This window comes from Emys orbicularis, chromosome 6 (genome assembly GCF_028017835.1).
Source record: "Emys orbicularis isolate rEmyOrb1 chromosome 6, rEmyOrb1.hap1, whole genome shotgun sequence".
NCBI lineage: Eukaryota > Metazoa > Chordata > Testudines > Emydidae > Emys > Emys orbicularis.
In genome coordinates, this window is record NC_088688.1 from 5,704,176 (window position 1) to 5,723,391 (window position 19,216).

Genomic DNA, 19,216 nt, shown 5'->3' on the forward strand with positions numbered 1-19,216 from the left:
TGGGAACTGAAGCTTCCCCGGCCAGCACGAAGCCCTGCTGCGGGAGGAGCCCGAGGCAGCGACGGACCCGGAGACCTGCGGAGAACCTGGAGATTCATGGGAGACTCCAACTCTCAAGACGGTAGGAAGCTACCCGGGGAGGGGGGGGTGACGGACTGGTAACTTGCCCCCAGTAAACCTCAGCGTGTTTCGGTAGGATCTCCCCACTGAGCCAGTGGCAAGGCCCTATGGCGGTGTAACCAGGGGCAATCCTACGGGCTCCGGTCACTAGGCCATGCTGCCCTGTACCCAGGGGCAATTCTATGGACTCTGGCCACTAGGCCATGCTGCCCTGTACCCAGGGGCAATTCTATGGACTCTGGCCGCTAGGCCGTGCTGCCCTGTACCCAGGGGCAATTCTATGGACTCTGGCTGCTAGGCCGTGCTGCCCTGTACCCAGGGGCAATTCTATGGACTCTGGCCGCTAGGCCGTGCTGCCCTGTACCCAGGGGCAATTCTATGGACTCTGGCTGCTAGGCCGTGCTGCCCTGTACCCAGGGGCAATTCTATGGACTCTGGCCGCTAGGCCGTGCTGCCCTGTACCCAGGGGCAATTCTATGGACTCTGGCCGCTAGGCCGTGCTGCCCTGTACCCAGGGGCAATTCTATGGACTCTGGCTGCTAGGCCGTGCTGCCCTGTACCCAGGGGCAATTCTATGGACTCTGGCTGCTAGGCCGTGCTACCCTGTAACCAGGGGCAATTCCATGGACTCGGGCCACTACGCTGTGTTACCCCGTAACCAGGGGCAATTCTAGGGACTTCACGCTCCCCTTGTAAATTATTTGGGATTCATTGCGTTTTTTCAAAATGAATAGTCTTTCCTCTGCACACACATAGTTTCCCCCCAAAATTTTCTAGCTTCTCATTCATTCATCTGCTCTGGGAGTGCACTAACTCAAATGAGGTGTGGCTGCATCCCCATTTTGAAATAACTCTTTGGCTTCTGACAGTCCTCCCACTACTATCCCACACTGCATTGGGGCACACCTGAGTCAGCCTCTCTGTCTACCTTGTGTGTCCTCTACTGCTCCGGGGTCATCTTGGCAAGTTGTCACCCCCCTATTTAAAAGTTGCATTTGGAAGACTCAAAAACATCTGGCAACTCAAAACATTTCCCTCAAGACAAAACTGAACGTGTACAAAGCAATTGTTATCGCCATCACAACATATAGCAGTGAGACATGGCAACTTACCAAGAAAGAGACGCAAAAGCTGAATGCATTTCATCACAAATGTCTGAGAAGAATATTGGGAATAACAAATAGAGACAGGAAGATGAATTAAGAAATCAGAAAAATGACTGGACAAGGCACCCTCTCATAAATAATCTACAAAAGAAGACATCAGTGGCTGGGACACGTACTGAGAATGGAAAAAGAACGCTTACCAAATCTGCCCTCGAATGGAAGCCAGAAAACGCAAGAAGAGAGAGGGGAAGACCGAGAATAACATGGAAACGAATCGTTCTAAATGACATCAAGCACCTCCATGTGAAATGGGAAGATTTGGAGAAAAGGGCAGTTGACAAGTAAGGATGGCAAATGTGGGTAGCCCAATGTGCAGCAAAGCACGGGATGGACTAAGGTCTAAGGCATGGCCAGGTGCACCCCATTGCTACTGCAACTCATGGTGAGGTCACACACCCAAGTCACATACCCATTACAACAGCCATGCCCCATGCTTCTGCATGGTCCTGTGCTGAGGTCCTGGACTTCCTGACCTTCTGGGGAGAGCAGAGAGTCCAGTCCCATCTTAACAGCGCTCACTGGAGTGCCAAGCCATCCATCAAAACATGAGAACGGCCATACCAGGGTCAGATCAATGGTCCATCTAGCCCAGTATCCTGTCTTCCGACAGTGGCCAATGCCCAGGAGCGTGCACAAGGGGGCCAAGCAGGGGTACGCACCCCAATAATCATCTTAAAAATAGGCATTTCTGCTCCAGCACTGGATCCAGCCCTGACAGCTGCTCCAGCCCTGGTGTCTGACCACCGTTCGCTGCCCCGGCCCTGGACGCACAATGCTTCAGCTCCAGCCTCAGCCCCGGCTGCTGCTCCAGCTCAGCGGCTGATCACCGTTTGCTGCCCCTGCCTGAGCCCTGGCTGCTGCTCCATCCCCGTGGTTGATGCCATTCACTGCCTCAGCCCAGGCTGCTGCTCCAGTCCCTGGCTGCTGCTCTAATGTGCCCCCCCAAAGGCAGTCCAATTTAAATTCCTGCACACACCCATAGGCACCGACTTCTACTGGCGCCGGAGGGTGCTCGACCCCCCTCTGCCCCCGGCCCCGCCCCGACTCCACTCCTGCCCCACCCCCTCCCGCCCCCATTCCAACCCCTTCCTCAAAGTCCCCGCCCCAACTCCGCCCCCTCCCGTCCCCATTCCAACCCCTTCCCCAAAGTCCCCGCCCTGGCCTCGCCTCTTCCCCGCCTCCTCCCCTGAGCGCGCCACATTCCCGCTCCTCCCCGCTCCCTCCCAGAGCTTGCTACAGCTGTTTGGCGGCGGCAAGTGCTGGGAGGTAGGCGGAGGAGCGGGGAGGAGGAGGTGAGGCGGGGCGGGGGGCTTGGCTGCCGGTGGGTGCAGAGCACCCACTAATTTTTCCCCGTGGGTGCTCCAGCCCTAGAGCATCCTTCCAAAGGAATGAACAGAACAGAGCAATCCTCAGATGATCCATTCCCTGTTCTCCAGTGCCAGCATCTGGTGCTCAGAGGTTTAGGGACACCCAGAGCCTGGGGTTTCATCCCTGACCATCTTGGCTAATAGCCATTGATGGACCTACCCTCCAGGAACTTGTCTCATTCTCTTTTGAACCCAGTTATAGTTTTGGCCTCCACACCATCCCCATATCAAACCAAACCAAGTTTGTGTGGGGGTCTCTTCTGGGACACGGGCCAGTGCCGTGACAAAGGACTGGAACTCCGGTAGTTATAAAATGCCAGAGCCAGTAACAAGACTTTTAGGCGAGCTTGCTGGACTGGGTGTTCTGCAAGGGAGGCCGGCAGTGAACCCCAGCCTGTTCTGGACACCACTGCAGAGTCCTCAGTGGCCCCTGACCAGGGACCCAGGCAGGAGGAGATTGCCACAAGCAGTCAGGGTCTCTGCAAACCCCTGAGGCGGATGCTTTGGAAGAGACAGCACCGGAGGCCCACGAGACGGAGATCCAGCCTGACAGTGCTGCAGAGGGGACCTCGTCCAATCAGCGTGGTGTGTTCTATTACAATACAACTGCACAGGGGGATTTCAACAGCTTTGGTCTGACTACCGCCAGGGTGCTGTCGTGTTGGCCAGCTGCAGCATGTAGCAGAGGCAGCCTCTCGGGCTGTTCAGATCATTCCAAAAGTCTCTGCCCCTCCTCCTCCTGTCTGTCAGGGATGCTCTCCCACCCGGCTCCCACGGGGGTTGTGCAAAATGCAACAAGCACCTAGTCAGATATTGCCCAGCTGCTTCTAGCCCTGTCATGGGGCACCACCACCGTCCCTTCAGCCTTCCCAATGCACACTCCACTCTCCTTCTGTAGCTACTCATGGGAGAATTCAGCAGCTCCTTTCTCCTGTCTACCCAAGTGCCCAGTAAATGGCTTCCCGAGCCAGGGAAGCCAAGGCCAAGCTTGGTCTCCCAGAATGACAAGGGTAACGGCAACACAATTAATGTCCATAGCGGTCCAGGGAGCAAAGGTTGCAGAAAACCAGCCTGAGTTTCCAATGATCCTGGCCTCGCAGCCCTTTCCAGATTGACCCACATTAATATTGGTGAACAATGGTCTGCTTCGAGGCGGGCCTTTGAAGTGGGCATAGAGTGACCATGTTCCTTCCCACGGATGAATGAAGGGGAAACTGAGGCAGGAGCACCAGTTGTGCCGGGGCCTGTCGCAGGGGAAGCAGCCTGACGACACAGGCCTTGCAGCATCATGGAGAAATGCTTCTCGAGTTTATCTATATGAAGTGCGTATATGGCCCCCCACTGCTGTAGTATCGGAGCACCTCGCAGTCTTCATTATTCCTCAAAACACCCATTGGAGGGATGGAAGTGCCAGAACATCCCCATTGTACAGATGGGGAAATAGAGGCCCAGATTTTTAAAGGTTTCAGAGTAGCAGCCGTGTTAGTCTGTATCCGCAAAAAGAACAGGAGTACTTGTGGCACCTTAGAGACTAACACATTTATTAGAGCATAAGCTTTCGTGGGCTACAACCCACTTCTTCGGATGCATCCGAAGAAGTGGGTTGTAGCCCACGAAAGCTTATGCTCTAATAAATATTTTAGTCTCTAAAGTGCCACAAGTACTCCTGTTCTTTTTGCAGATTTTTAAAGGTATTTTGGCACCCAGCCAGAGAGTCTAAGGCCCACATCCTCAGATTCCTAACTTTTATTGATTTTTAATTATCTTTGCATCACTAAGCAAGGGTCCCAAGATCACAGAGGAAGTCTGTGGCAGAACAGGGAACTGACCCTGGGTTTCCTAGGTCCTATACTAGTGCGCTAACCAGTGGACAATCCTTCCTCTCTATTGCTCTACTACTGCTGTCCCACTGTTCCCCGTGGCCTGATTTTCTTGCTCTCCACCTTCCCTGCTTGCAGGCCAGGAGGCACCTACCAATTCATATAGGCCAGATTGGCCTTTGAACCCTACGTTTGCAGACAGCTTCCTGCACCAGCAGCTGAACTCCCCAGCTCTGGCCCAGAGATCCATTTGGTTCTGTGAGAGTCACTGGGGGCTGGTGACGTTTGGGGGCAAGTGGGATAATTTACCTGCTCAGCAGCGAGGAGTTGGGAGGAACTGGAGGGCAGTGTGGGGAGCAGGGAGAAGGCCCAGGGGAGCGGGGTTGACTCCCCCCCACAGATATTCTGTCCCTGCCTCCCCTTTGCCTGGGCCCAGCACCTGCTCTGCACACAGGGAGGGAAAGGACTGCCTGGCCTGTGACCGCTCCCTCACCGGGACCCCCAGGCAGGGGCCTATGGCTGGGGAGAGTTTGTCTCCCTGGCCTCACCCCTCCATGGTCCCAGGCTGGGGGTGGGGGAGGCACTGGATTCACCACCCACGTCCCAGGCTGCAGTGATTGTACAGAGCTCGAACTACCCCATGTAAAGCCTGCTGGCACACTCTACCTTTTAGAGCACACCATCAGGGACTACATGGGGCAGTTAGAGGGTGACACATTAAAGCACTCTGCAGTCACCACAGCCTGTGAATCCAGTGCCCCAAACTCCACTGGAAATTGCTGCAGCTTCAGCTCCTGTCTGACTCTGCAAATCATTACTGTGCACGTGCCCCAGGGGTAGTGGAGAATGCCCCACTCTAGATTTGCTGTGTTCGTCGGCCCTGTGAGTCTCACACACACAATCACACACGTGTGTGTGCTTGCTCAAAGCCCTTTCTACAGGAACTGCCACTGCTGAGAGCGTGAGAGAACGGAGAGCGGGAAGGTGAGGGCGTGAAAGACTTGAGTGTGGGCGTATGAGAGAAATAGACCACAGAATCCTGAGAAATCATCCTGAAACTCCGAACTTGCTAAACAGCCTTTCATTGCTGCAAATTGCCATTGGCTGGGGCAAGCAATAAAAGTTGATGAAACTGCCACACGGCAAGAAGCTGGGGGCTGATAGTACAGATAAAGATGTTATGAGATCGAAAATATTTTATCTGTACCTATAAAAAGCTATTAGAAAATCAAAGGTCAGTGGTATAAAAGTGAGAAACTACAGAAAGAATTAATCATTTAAAAGGGCAATGTCATTCTACTCAAGATGCAGTTGAGATTGTCTGACAGGAAAGTGTTTCAAGACGTATTTATTTATATTTGTTATGTTCATGGCATACAAACAAAGAAGTTAGATAAAAAACACTGAACTAGACTTTCTGGAAGATTGCACTGTAACCTCACCTTATTTCTTAGAATCCAGAACCCTAACACACAAAAACCAAAACCTGAGAGTGACAAAAAAGGCTGCTCCCTAAAGTAGAGAGGCACAGAGCTGACTGTTGGATGGCTCTCTGCAGACTGACTACTTAGGACACAGATTGCATGCTTCCCTACAGCATCTCCTAGCCTGCAAGCAGGACCAGGAAATCCCTTTGGATTTAAAGTGACAGTTTGTAATTGTTACACAGTTTTCAATACACTACAGCAGTATCAAATTAGAATCCAGAGAGGGATTAAAAAATACAACCACTGAGTTTTCATTAAAAGTGCTATTTCGACTACACAATCAACTGGGAGATTTAGCAAGACAGAGTATCGCCACCAGGAGCCGAAAGAAAGAAAAGGAGAGGCTTCTTTGTTAAGCTATTTAAATACATTGAAGGTTAGAAAAGGATTTTAATTTTTTGTTAATTAGAATGTTTTAAAGAATTATTTTTAAATGAAATTTGTTTCTTCAAAAACATTCTTGGCAAAATTTGGCTTGTTTCATTCAAAGCAGCATAACTTTGCCTTTAGCATTAAGGCCCCAGCCATGCAACCTATACTGCAAATTGCTGAAGTAAATGGATGCAAGGATCAGCTTGCACAGAATAAATTGCAGAATCGGGGCCTGAAAGGTGCATGCTGATTTACATACCCAGACATCCACTGGTCTTAACCTTTGCACTCCCTCTTGTGAAATCACTAAGTCATTCTGATTGTCATAACGGCTTCAGATAGTCATATAGCTTCTCTTATCTACTACGTAAGTCCTAAGGTATCTGTGAGTGCACGTACAAACGGAACTATGCAGTGTGTGATGTTGTAATAATTACATTGCCATCCCTGAAACTTTACTGTATGAAGTTTGTCAGATTATGAAATCCAATAAAAACAATGCATAGAAAAAGAAGTGGCATAAACACCAGTTGGTGCAGCAAGGGAAGTGAGAGAGATGCTCCTTTTGGGGAAAGTGTTGTTTCCTTTTTGGTGGTTTAGCGGTTTTCTAGAGCCCAAAGCCAAGATTTGGTATCTATTTACGGCCTTGCCCTTTGTATCGTCACTCACACCTGTGCAGAGGGAATGTAATACAGCACCCATTCCAACTGGGTAGATTTCTATGTACCTACTTGGCACAGTTGTAATGGCCTAATTCAAACCCCATAGCTACGTCACTCTGGCCTATGACAATTTCATGCCGTGAGCACTGTAGTTCGGTTGAACTAACCCCCGGTGTAGATGTGGCTAAGTCACCAGAAGGATTCTTCTGTCAACGTAGCTACCACCTCTTGCAGAAATGAATGATCTACATCGACAGTAAAACCCCTCCTGTCAGTGTAGGAAGCGTCTACATGACGGGCCTACAGAGGCACAGCTGTAGCTGTAGTGTAGACATACCCTCAGGCTCCTAAATCACATAGGCACTTTAAATGTTTTTACCATAATCTCCAAATAACTCCACTGACTCCTCCATGCCTTTCAGAATCCACATCAAAACTGCCTTGTTTGTTGGAAAACTGTCTGTGCACTCACTCCAGCCTGTCTTGGAGACCTGCGTCTTTTTCGTCTCCTCTGCTCAGGTAGCCGTAACATCTTTTCTCCACCACCACCGCAGCAAGGTCACCCCTTCTGGGGCGAGAGCCCCCGCCCCTGCAGTTTCCTGCCCTTTAGATCAGGCTTCCTCATGGACTATCAATCCCGTTTTGAATCTCATCTGGAAACATCTCTCCCGTGATTCTCATTTTCTGTCTCCCTCTATTAATACACCTCTACCCCGATATAATGCGACCCGATATAACACGAATTCGGATATAACGCGGTAAAGCAGCGCTCTGGGGGGGTGGGGCTGCGCACTCCGGCGGATGAAAGCAAGTTCGATATAACACGGTTTCACCTATAACGCGGTAAGATTTTTTGGCTCCCGAGGACAGCGTTATATCGGGGTAGAGGTGTAGTTGCCATCTGTCTCTGTGCAGCGTTTTGAGCATGCAGCCTAGATGGAAGACACTGTAGACATTAAGTGTCCTGTATTATCTCTGTGCTGAAGAGATTAATCTAAATCTCTATAGCCAGAGAGCATGTTATTATTAGTATTATTATTGTTTGTATTACAGTAGCACCAAAACTGTAGCTCAGGGCCCCATTGTGCTATGTGTACGTACACATAGTAAGGCCTGGTCTAAAACCTAAGTTGACCTAGATACATGGCTCAGGGCTGTAGGTAGGTAGGTCGACCTAACCCCCGCTGGAGATGCAGCTAGGTCAACGGAAGGTTCCTTACAGTCTCTGTACCTGTTGCGCAGGGACCATGCTCTAAGCCAGTGGTTCTCAACCCTCAGCCCATGGGCCGCTTGCGGCCCAATCAGCACACAGCTGCAGCCCATGTGACATCCTCAGGGCCATACAGGTAGAATATATATTGTGTGGATGTGGCCCACAGAACACCTAGAGAGCTGCATATGAGGTAAATAGGTTGAGAACCACTTCTCTAAGCTGTCAAAGGTAACGAAAGCCCAACGCGGCTTGTTACATAAAATTGTTTATGAAAATCAACTAAAGTTGGAGACAAGTCGACTGGGACATGCTGGATTGTTTAGGTTAAAAGACCTGAGCGAAGGGGTCTGGCAAGGCTCCAGGAAAAGTCACAGGTTGGCGTGACAACAAGCTGAACGAGTCTAGAAATGGGAGGAAATGTTTATAGTTGCACGTTATTGGGATGACTCTTTCCTCCCCCCCCGCCCCTTCTTGAACACTGTATCTGGGGGTCACTAAATGGGAGGAGCGGGGACATGTGGATTAGAAGGGATGGGCTTTTTACCATTATGGCTTCCACCCCCATCGTCTCCTGCGGCCCCAGGATCCACCTTGACTCTGTTTGGCCTTCATCATCATGATCCTGAAATGCATCCTGACTGGCGTGGGCCAGGGAGAGGGAACCAATGACATCACCACCTCCACCTCTACCAGCTATGTTCTGAAGAACACCTGGCAAGTGAGACTTGGGTTCCTGCCACCACCCCCTCCCTTGTGTGTCATTTTCCTTCCCCACTTGATCTTTCTCTCTTGCTCCTTTTGGCTTCTGTCTGAAAAGAGTCTGGCTCAGCCAGCCACGACAACGCCACCATTTGCAACACTGCTGTGAGCCTGTGGCCAGAGAGGCAGCTAGAAGCAATTCTTTAAACAGTGTGACACTAATAGAAGTTTGCTAGGTCTTGGCATGGCTGATCAGATCAAAGGCTGGCCCTGCGTTTTTCCACCAGTGAGGTTGCAAATCAGAGTCAGCAATAAAGACGAAAGCTGCATTTTCTCTCTTTGCTGTTCTTTCCCCCGTCCCCTTCCGTGTGTATTTGTTTTCTTTTGTCTTAAATAAAACAGGCTCGCACTTCAACAAGAACTCCAGCCCATCTCAGCTCACTCTTTTCCCTTCCCCCAATTAAGTACCCCGTCAATACTGTCTTTAATATTCCTTTTGCCCCATAATAGCTCTCTACCTGCTAAATTGAAAGGAAATAAGGGATACACTTAAACTGAATGCCTTACTTCATACTTTACGTTGCAAAGGCTTTAACTGCTTTTCCTTCTTTTTCTGTATCTTTTATAAAAGGTTAAAAAGATTCTTAATAGTGCTTGTTACAACAAAGGTAAGCCAGTGATAACGTGATGCAAATACCCAGGCTACTTAACCGTGTAATGCTGTAACAATGAATAAGGGTTCTTCCTTCCCAACACAACTTTCCCCATTGTCAGCTCTCCCTCTATTGAGGGCTGGTCCACACTGGGGCGGGGGATCGATCTAGGAAACGCAACTTCAGCTACGAGAATAGCGTAGCTGAAGTCGACGTTTCCTAGATCGAACTAAGTTTACTTACTGCGGGTCCACGCGGCGCAGGCAGGCTCCCCCGTCGACAGCGCTTCCTCCTCTCGGCGAGCAGGAGTTCCGCAGTCGACGGGGAAGCGCTTCTGGGATCGATCTATCGCGTCCAGATGAGACGCGATAAATCGATCCCAGAAGATCGATCTCTACCCGCCGAATTGGGCGGGTAGTGAGACACAGCAAATAGTAACACTTTCTTCTTCCCTTCCCAACTGCACCCAGTAAACCTCTCCCCCCAGAACTTCCCTCTGTCCTACCAGGACTGACCCTTAAAGCCTCAACTTTGGGGACAGGTTCCTTATCAGCTCAGGACATTGCAGATAGTATTGGAGTTTTAGAAAAGGAAAATGGAGGCCTCACCCTGCACAGGAACCAGTTCCAATCTGATGCGCACGTTTTGCTTCCTTAAAGCTCTCGGGATTTATGCCCTGTTCCTCGATCAGACGCGATCTCACTGCTAACAGAAACAGGCGCGACAGGGGAGCCAGCTTTGGAGGAGGTGTACGGGCCAGGCTAGCTCATTACTTCTCGCAGGTATTCACTGGGCTGATTTCTATCTGGCTGGTTCTCGATGCACAGCTGACGTGTGCAATGCAGTTATGGAGAAATTAACAACCCCTTGTTAATGAATCGCCTGCCAGAAAGCCAGGGGAGCCAAGGTCAGCGAACCCATTAGGTTTGCTCCAGATTCAGGCTAGATCTGCACATTGCATTTTCCCTTCAGCTCAGGGTAACGCCTCAGTACACAAAGGGCCAAAGAAAGAACTCTTGGGAGATCTGGGGAAATGCACCAGGCATAAGGATTCCAGGCTTGATTCATCTTTGCTGGTGGAGGGAAGTGCAACTTCTACTTCATTTCCACCAGCAGGGGCTGCTGTGCCCAAGGGAGGGGGTGGATTCGTCCCTGAGGGATGGCAGCTTTATAGTACATATGGGTTCCATGAAGGTTCCTGCTGGTGGAGTATGCAGGAGGAGCGGTTGGTTCAGCACATGCCCTGCCCACCCTGGCCACACCACCACACTGGCCAGTACTGGATGTAGGAGCTGTGTGTGTGGGTAGGAGGAGGCTGAGGCCACCAAAGGAGCGCAAGAAGCTCCACAATGAAGTGCAACCCTTTATTTTGTGTTTTGGGTTGGATGTCGCTGGAAGCTGGGGCATAGGAGGGTCTGTAATTGTTCACAGATGCTTCTTCCACCTCTGCTCGCCAGCAAAGAAGGGCAGAAACTGGTTGCCATCAAACTCTCCCCAACAGGCTCTGCCCTGAAGGAGCTGGCCCAAAGCCATATGACAGGGAGTTAGGAAGAGAATGAAAGGAATGGGCACAGAAAGCAGAGGCCTGGGACAAAGATGCTGGAATAGAGAGAGCACTAATTGGAGGTCATAAATGGTTTCAAATGCATGCAGCGCACTCACATGCCATCCTCCGTCCTTAGCCATCTCCACTGGCTTCCTGTTCAAAGCTGGTTTAAAAATACCTCCTGGGATTTGCCTTGTTGACGTCACCGATCTCTCCCCTCCTCTCCCTCCATTTGCCTAGCACCAGCCTCCTCCCTGTGCTTGCAAACGGTCTCTGCTGGTGTGAGACCCCTCCGGTCCTGAAGCATCCTGCTGCCCAGAACAGCCTCCCTGTGTCGCTGCGTCTTGTCAACTTTCCAGCTCATTTCAAATCTCAAGTATCTCCTTCCTCCCCTGTTATGCCTCATAGGTCTACAGGGCAATCGGGACGCGTGATTGCAGTGTGTGTAGACATACCCCAGGAGCTAGATCAGGGGTTCTCAAACTCTTTTTGCTGGGATCCCCTTTGAAAATATTTCAGGCTGTGACGACCCCTCCAAAGAGTGATGACCCCCGCATACCATGCCACCCTGAGGTCTGTGCTGCTGCTGGGGGAACCGCTGCCTTCAGAGCTAGGCACCCAGCCAGCAGCTGCTGCTCTCCAGCCACCCAGCTCTGAAGAGCTCAGGCTGTCAGCCCCGGCCTGCGCGGGGGCTGACAGTTCATGACCTCCCTGTAATAACCTTGTGATCCCCAGTTTGAGACCCCCTGAGCTAGATCAATAGAAGTAGCAGTGTAGCCACGGCACAGTTAATCAAAGCTCAATCAAACGGAACCTCCCCATTGCAGTGTAGACACACCCTTCGTTTCTCTCTCTCGCTGCGATCCCTGAACGCCGGAAGGGCATCGTTCGTCTGGGCGGCGCACTGAGACGCAGGCTGTGTGGAATGCTTGCCTGCAATGCAGGGAGCGCTGTATTACGGCACTGCCTGTGGGAGCGCAGAGAGCCAGTCCAGGGTGCTTCGAGATAAGAGTCAATATCTCATTGCTCCGTTCAGGGAAGTAGCAGCGGAAGAGGGACAGTCATGGATATAACACGCACGGCATAGGAACGGCCGATGTGTCCCCGCCCAGAAAAAAGTCCGGTAGGAGATGATCACAGAAGCTGCCCTACAAAACTGTGAGGCATCTCACTGTGATCTAATGATGGTATGTAGCACACAAGAGCACCTTTCCCTCCTCGTCCCTGGTGACTGCCTAATCCCCACTAGCTCTCCCCTAGGCCAGGTTAACCCACTTATCAGACCTTTTTTTCCCAGCATACCTTTCTTGGGCTCTGGGTGCACGTGCACTGGCCCTTTAAATATAGCAGAAAGTCAGAACAGCCGTAGAGGGACCATTTTGTGAGTAGGTTCTGGTGGTTGCATCTGTCCTTCTCGAGCTGGTGAATACTCTGACCTCCTGTTGTCTGTTCCCCTACTTATTCCTGGGGAGATGCCGCATTCGCCTGCCACAGAAAGTGCTGGATACTTTTCTTTCAGTGTTGACCAGCGTTATGGCTCGCCACTGATCGCATCCGACCAGAAGATTTATAGGTTCTTGTCCAATTCAGCCTACAGGGTTCAAGAACTCAGAGAGTTCTATATCGGGAGAGGACTCTCGGGATGCTTGGCAAAAACACTTACACTGAGGACAATACCAAATTGTTTTTATATTGAGATTAACAAAGGAATAATAAATGCTATGAAACTTATAACTGCAAAACAGTAAAAGAATTCCAAAACTCCTGGTGGTAACATTCCTATAATAGTATCAGGGGGTAGCCGTGTTAGTCTGTATCTACAAAAACAACAAGGAGTCTGGTGGCACCTTAAAGACTAACAGATTTATTTGCATGCATCCGAAGAAGTGAGGTTTTTACTCACGAAAGCTTATGCCCAAATAAATCTGCTAGTCTTTAAGGTGCCACCAGACTCCTTGTTGTTTTTATTCCTATAATAAGTTCCTTAACTTAACATACTCACACCCTTCCTTGAAGACCTGGTAATAGGAGGAGAAGTTCTAGCGATGGTTCTGGCTTCCCCAATAGTTAGGAATGTTGAGTAGTTATATTATACTGCACAAGCTGAGCTGATAGCGTGATAGAAGCTAGAATGATAGGTAGATAAAAAGCTAGTCTATAGAATATAGGAGAGCTAAAGACTAGAAGAAGCTCTCAAAGAGCGCTAAAAGAGTTAGTTCCAAGACTCTTCCTTATCGGGTATTTTATAGGATTCTGACACTATGTAATTCAGGCCCAACCTACTATACTCAAATCTTATTTCCGTACCCTAAGAAATTTATGGCTACCCTTCTCCTATAGGTTAGTGGATTATGACACTTACTCTTTATATATTAATAAGGATTATCTCACTCCAAAATCTGCCAACATAGACTCTCTTGGCGACTTCCAAGTTGTGGTGTACCCTGCGGTTACCAACCGGTTGTAGATGCCAGATAAACCTGTTCAGTGATGTGTATAGTTCCTACCTTTGGTTCCCCAAAGTTCAGGGACCATTTCTATCTGTGCCAAAGGTTACCAGCTTTCATGCTGACATACTCTTAACTGATGATACTTTTTGCTACATAGCAGATCTTAGTGGATCTTACAGGCCGGTAGGCGTCTTGCATTTCAGCAAAATTTATTCTATGTATAATTATGAGGAAACACATATCACAGGCCTCAACAAATCCTAAATTCAAAGGAATTAATACTGATAAACTATAAGAATGAAATGGATTAGTTCAGAAAGAGAAACATATGATTTGATATGGCTGGCTGGATTAGTGGGATATAATAGCTAGCAAAATAATCCTATGGGCTACATCAGAAACCCCGGTTCTGGGGAATCATTCCTTTGTAAAGGTAACTCTCCAAAGGGCCAGGTGTCTGGGATCTGATGCTACACTCAGAGTTTCTCGGAAGAGAAGGAGGGCCCAGAAAACAGCCAATAAGAGATGAGCCAGTGGGACCTGCGTTCTCCAGTATTCTGATACTTTAGCTAATGCACTTCTGACTGTTCTGTGTTTGCTAGCTACAATCATGTATAGTGTATATATAGGTGTACAAACATTTAAGAACATAAGAACATAAGAATGGCCCTACTGGGTTAGACCAAAGGTCCATCCAGCCCAGTATCCTGTCTACCGACAGTGGCCAGTGCCAGGTGCCCCAGAGGGAATGAACAGAAGAGGGAATCATCAAGTGATCCATCCCCTGTTGCCCATTCCCAGCTTCTGGCAAACAGAGGCTAGGGACACCATTTAACAGGCCCTTGTCCTGAGTAGCCTAGTCTGCAAAACAAATTGGGAGGGAGCGTGGCTTAGCAGATGGAGCACTAGTTGGGGGTGCAAGAGATGTGGGTCCTATTTGTAGTTCTGCTACTAGCCTGCTGGGTGACCTTGGGCAAGTCACTTCGCTGCTCCGTGCCTCAGTTTCCCCATTTCCTAAATGGGGAAATGATACTGACCTCCTTGTAAAGTGCTTTGAGATCTGCTGATCAGAACTAGGTACTATTATTATGGGTCTGGACAGTGCCTGGCATCATGGGGCTGCGAAGCACCACGATAACACAAATAAATAATAATAAATGTACAATGGGTCCAACACAACACAAAACAAACAGCAGTGACAATGCATTATTGTGCCAAGGAGTCACAGAGTAAGTGGCATTTCAAAAAAAAATTTTCAGACAGCTGGGCCTGGTCAAAATATTTCAGTCTAAACTTTTTTTCTAATGGAAAATTGGATTTTGAGCTAAAGGAAATTTTTCATAGAAAATATCTGCTTTACAGAAAATGTCCCCCCTGCCCCCCCCCCCCCCAAAAAAAAGAAATCTCCCAACTTTGGTTTTCAGGAAAAAACGTTTTGGTTGCTGGAAATTTAAAATGTTGCATGTTTTGATTTTTCAGCAAAAAGTTGACAATTTCGGGGGGGCAGACCCCCATTTTCCAACCAGCTCTAATATTAGTGTCCTTTGAGTGGGAGGATGTTCTGGGCGCATAAGGTGCAGTGAAAGCAGTCATGGCATGCAGAGTGGAAGGATGGTCCAGGGGCTAGGGTGCTAAACTAGGATGTTGGGAAAACGGGTTGAAGTCCTTGCTGTTCTATAGGGTCCCTGTGTGTAAAATGGTGATAGCGCTGCCCTACCTCTCAAGGTATTATGAAGATAAATACATTAAAGATGGTGAGGTGCTCAGATACTGTAATTATGGAGACCACATAAGTACCTAAGAGAGAGTGGGCAAAGGAGTCAGTCGAGGGGAGATAGAAGAGGAGAGCAGAGCAGTGACAATTGTGGAGAACTTTCAAAATGCGAAGTAGATGCTTGAACTTGATAAGGAAGAAGAACAGAAGCCAGTGTAGAGACTGAAGCAGGAGAAGATATGTCCAGAGCAGGGTAAGATGGAGGTAGGGCTGAGAATTGTGTTTTAGATGGACTGTAGGGGAGAAGGGATGGGTGATTGGGAAGCCAGGAAGGAAGCATTTGCAGCCAGGAAATGGCAATAACCTGGACCAGTGTTTTGGCAAGAGGGATGTGTTGCTGCAGGTATTCTGATTCTCCATTGGAGAAGAAGGAGACCTGCATTCAATTCCCTTCACCACCACAAACATCCTGTGTGACCTTGAGCAAGTCACTTAGTCTCTCTGTGCCTCTGTTTCCCTTCTGTACAATGGGGATATCTGCACTGCCCTGCCTCAGACACTGAGAAGTACCTAACATAGATAGATATAGTTGAACTAGTTTGCACCCTCTTGCTGGGAAGGTTACTGCTTTTCCTTTCTCATGTCAGGAGGGGAATCCCTAGTTGTTGTATTGTGCAGGGAGGCCAGTGCTTTCATGTCATTAAACGAGTCTCACCTTTCCGACTCTAGCTTCCCCTTCAGGAGGCAGGTTCATTGCTGGACAAGGCAGTCATTATTCCAGAGTGGGTCTGGAAAGTTACAACTTGCATCTGATATTTACTTAGTTGCAATATAATCTTCCCATGCAAACACATAACAAATGTCAGCCGCTTATCGCTCCCATCGCGGGCAGTGCCCTCAGAGGACAGTTTCTTCCTGATGAGACAACTGTCCTTTTGGCTGACACACGTGAGCTGTTACAGGCTGAGCTAAAGAGCCAGGCTGTCTAGCTGGAGCTGTAACAGATTCATATCCTCTGTGGATCAGGCACAGCAGGGGACCCCGTGATACAAACTCACCAGTGGGTTGCACTGTATTTACTCTGCTCATGCACTGTATTACTCTAGGAACACATGGTCAAGAGTAGGGAAAGCTACATGCCTGAGGCTCATCCTTCATATACAAGTCATTGTGGCAAGTCAGGATAGATGAAAATCACCTCTGTTCAGAGGTCAGCTCAAGGTCAATGGGACACCCATGACCTATGAGTTCCACCCAGAATACATTAGGTGCCCTCACTTCCTCTCTTGTTCTGCTCTCTCTTTTCTGTTGCATTGCTTTGGGGAAAATCCCTTTCACCTTATTCTTTCTACCCATGAACATCTCAGTCCTTTCCTTTTGCTCACCTGGTGCTCATTCGGGAAACGTTTGGCGCAGCATTTGCCCTGGGGGAGGAAGAAAGCTAATGAGGTACAGTAGATAATGTCGATGACCTTTCGTTCAACCAGAAGAACAAAGGCTTTAGGGTCAGATCCTTAGCTGTGTAAATCCACCTAACTCCACTGAAGTCAACAGAGCTCTGCTGATTTACACCAGCTAAAGTTCTGGCTCTTAGTGTCTACACATGTCCCATCTTAAGGTGCTTGGCAATGGAGCCCAGATCACCTTCACTGCAGTAACCTGGACAACAGAGTAAGGGACCAGTCAAACACAGGTCTCACGTAGCTAACCTTAGGTGATCAGATGATGGCTAAATCTCAACACAGACAATATCACCTTTTTGTACCTTATTGTTTCACCAGCGGGTAAATCTACCCTTGGTTTCTTCCTTCCGTTTCTCTTACACTCATTAAGGAAATGTTTGCAGCTATATCCGTCTTTCGGAGGAAGAAAGCTAACGAGCTACCGCAGATAGTGTGATAACCTTGTGTTGAACCAGCGGAACAAAAAGCTTTTAAGGTCAAACAAAGTCCCCCCCTGTAAACAACCGGCAGCTGCTCCACAGCAATGCAGACAACTAACCTGGCCATGGGAATAAGCAACTGAGGCAGAGAACCAAACCCAGCTTTCCCTGCACTTGCTAGCTTGTAAAAAGGGAAATGAGGGAGAGCTCCAGCATCTGAAGGGAAGTCAGGATTGGTGCTTAGCGCACGAGCCGAGACTGGGGTTCAGTTCCCTACTCTGCCACAGGCTTCCTGGGTGACCCTAGGCTAGTCCCTCGTCCCGGATGGGAATGGCTCTGAAGTCCAGTGGTTAGGGCACTCCCTGGTGGGACCTCAGGTCCAATCCCCCTGCTCCAACCATGCTTTCATTATTTATCCACAGCAGAACAGCGTTAGCAGGGGTGGCAGAGCCCCCTGTTCACATCCTTTCTTCCCTCGGGCAGAGAGGGGGGAGTCAAACCTGGGTTTCCCACCCCCCAGGTGCTCCAGCCGCTGGGCTCACAGCTACAAGGTGGGCAGCGGCACTGCCTCCTTCTCCAGCTGTTTGGTGTGGGGCGAGGCAGGTGCCTAACTCATTCCCTCAAGAAACTCCGTAGGTACCTAGACTGCCTGGTTCCGGGTAGCAGGCTCCCGTTCATGGAGCGCTAGCAGAGCAAGGCGCCTCCCTGCAGCTTGGCCTTAGGTGCCTGTCTTTGAGTGAAGGGTGGGGCTTAGCACATACCCCTCTGGTCAGCATCTCCCACTGGCTGGCTTAGGCGGCTCCCCACTTAGTGTGCCGGCTTCGGTGGATCACATTCTGAGGCACCCTATTTTCCTCTGTTCATTGCATGGAGAGCACCTAACTCAGCTTTGTGGATCACCGTGCTGTTCCTGTGACTTTCTAGGCACCCAGAAATTAGGCGCCGCGACGCTCAGCCTTGCAGCCCCTAAGTCCCTTTGTGGTTTCCAGCCTCTGTGCCTCAATTCCCCCTGTGTAAAATGGGGATAATGCACTGCCCTGCCTCACAGAGGTGTTGTAAGGACAAATGCAGAAAAGATTGTGAGGTTCTTGGCTAGAATGTTAATGGGGGCCAGGTGAGGATCTGAGATAGAAACCACCATTGAACCAGAGATTCCAATTACTGTATAAAGCACTTTCTGTACAATAGTATTTTTTTTTTTTGGGGGGGGGGGGGGAATTTCCCATTCATCTCTTGTTTTTCCCTCTCCTTTGGCCTGTTCTCTACTTTGCCTTCCAGGCACCTTTTCTTCCATGTTTTGCATCGGTTTCCCTCAGATTAATTTGTCTTTAATTTTCATCTTTATTAAAGAATTCAGCTGTTTCTCCCTCTCTCAGGACCCCTTCCCTCTCTCTTGAAGATATTTTCCTTCTGTGGTTTTCTCTCCTTGTTTTCTCTCCCTGTCCCAATCTCTCCCTACTATCCCCCCTCATCTAGCCTCTCTCTTCCTCCATTTCCTCACCCATTGGTCATCTCAGGATGGGAGAGCCTCCAAATGGAGGTGGTGAGAGTAATTGAATGGGTGGCATCATGAATTTGTGGGTGTCTTCCTCCAAACACTGGGTAGTTGGCAGCTATGTCTCCTGTAAACTGCCTGTGTGGTGAGATCTCAAAGATATCATTGGCTTGTGTGTTATTGTTTCCATCGGAGGGTTGGTCTCTTCTTGGCTTCTTCTCTTCATGTGCCTTGTGCTTGTGCAGGAAATGTTTGCTACTGTGTTAGAACATAAGAACGGCCATACTGGGTCAGACCAAAGGTCCATCCAGCCCAGTATCCTGTCTTCCGAGAGTGGCCAATGCCAGGTGCCCCAGAGGGAATGAACAGAGCGGGTAATCATCAAGTGATCCATCCCCTGTCCCTCCTTGGGAAGTAATAAACGAACAGATTGCAGGAGATAATGGGATAACGTTTTACTGAACCAAGATAAAACAGCTTTATTGTCCTCTCTTTAGGCATTTGGGGCTGGAACCGAGGTCATCACTACAAAGCTGCAGAGTAAGGGGCCAAGGCTAGGAATCAAAAACA